Below are 1863 nucleotides of genomic sequence, written 5' to 3'. Positions count from 1 at the left end.
ATGGGACAACATGAAGAAGAAGAATCTACAAATGTTCAGAATTCAAGAACAGGAAGAGACAAAGAAAACCACAGAAAAAATAGTTTAAGAGTTGCTGGAAGAAAATTTCCGTAACATGGTGAAAGATAGGATAAGTAATCAAGCAGCTAAATGAACCCCAAACAGGATAGACCCCAAAGGAAAATCACCAAGACATATTAAACAGGAAAAGGTAAAAACATTCACTGCTTTCTCCTGGGAGTCAAGCTAGAATGTCAATCAGGTTACTGAGTGAGACCATTCCTCTCTGCCCAGGAGACAAGCTAGAATGTTAAACTGGTTACTGAGTGGGACCAATCCTCTGGTTTCCCTCCTGTCTTCAAACAGGTCCACAACCTAACCCCTTCCTGATTCTGACCCCATGTAAGCCTACACTGCCCTACACTCAGGGCTCAGAATCTGTAGAAGTTAGCTCCTCTGAGCCAGCTGGGTTAATAAAATCTGAAACTCTGCTTCACCTCTCCATGTGACCTTGGTTTCTTCAATGATGGATCAAGAGCTGCTATGATGCCTTCGGGCCCAGAGCTGCTGTGACACTCTCAAATCTAAAACTGCTGTAACAAAATCATAATCAAACTCTCTAAAATCAAAGAATTGTCAAAGCAGCTCAGGAAAAATGGAATGTTACCTACAAAGAAAAACCAGTAAGATTAAGTTCTGACTTCTCAGCAGACACCATGCAGGCAAGAAGGAAATGGGTAAACAGATAAAAATCTCTGAAAGAAACAACTACCAAAAAAGAATCAGAATCATATACCCAGCAAAAATGTCCTTAACTATGATGGTGGAATTAGAACATTTCCAGAAAAACAGAAATTAAAGGTATTGTAAAAGTCAAGCCAATTTTACAAAAAAGTACTAAAAGGAGTCCTTTGAATTGAGATACAGCACAGCAGACAAAAACCTAGAATGATGCACGTGGCAGGACCACTCAGAGCTCTATACGGGTATGGATATATCCATAGTAAAACAAAACTACAAGACTAAAGATAGGAAATCAAAGATACCAATCTATAATGAAGACAACTACAGAGCAAAAAAAGAGAAAAGTATAGTTATAGAAAACTAAATGATGAGGAAGTCACCTTTACTTCAAGATAAAAAAGGCTTTTTAAGTTATGGAAGAAATGAATAAATTAAAGGGTAACCTAAAAGAAACGTAACACAATTTCATATCAAATGAAGAAAAGGAAAGTTCATGAAGATTTTGTAAGCATAAAAACAATGAAGAAATTGACAAGAAAAAGCACAACAAAAATGAATTCTGTACAGAAAAAAATTGCAGAACAAAGAAACTATCAGTACCATAAAAAAACACACAGCAAAATGACTGCAATCAATTCACACCTATCTATAATTATGTTGTATGTCAATGGTTTAAGCGCACAGTCAGGAGACAGAGATTACCAGAATGGATAAGAAAACAATACCCTTCAATATACTATCTACAATATACAACCTTACATTAAAAAACAAACAGATTAAAAACTAAAGGATGGAAACAATTTATCAAGCATATGGCAATCAAAAATAAGCAAGAGTGGCAATATTAATCTCTGATAAAATAGACTTCAAGGCAAAAACAAGCATACAAGACAAGGAAGGACATTATTTCATGATTCAAGTGTCAATAGAACAAGAAGGCATAATCATAATAAATATTTGTACTCCCAATGTAAAAGCCTCAAAATACATGAATCTAACTCTAATAAAATTGAAGAAAGAAACAGAGAACATTACAATAATGATGTTGTTGTTGTCAGGTGCCATCGAGTTGGAACTGACGCATAGTGACCCCATGCACAGCAGAACAAAACAATGTCC

The sequence above is a fragment of the Chrysochloris asiatica genome, unplaced genomic scaffold (genome assembly GCF_000296735.1).
Source record: "Chrysochloris asiatica unplaced genomic scaffold, ChrAsi1.0 scaffold00335, whole genome shotgun sequence".
NCBI classification, from domain to species: Eukaryota; Metazoa; Chordata; class Mammalia; order Afrosoricida; family Chrysochloridae; genus Chrysochloris; species Chrysochloris asiatica.
Note: the sequence above shows the minus strand (reverse complement) of the source record.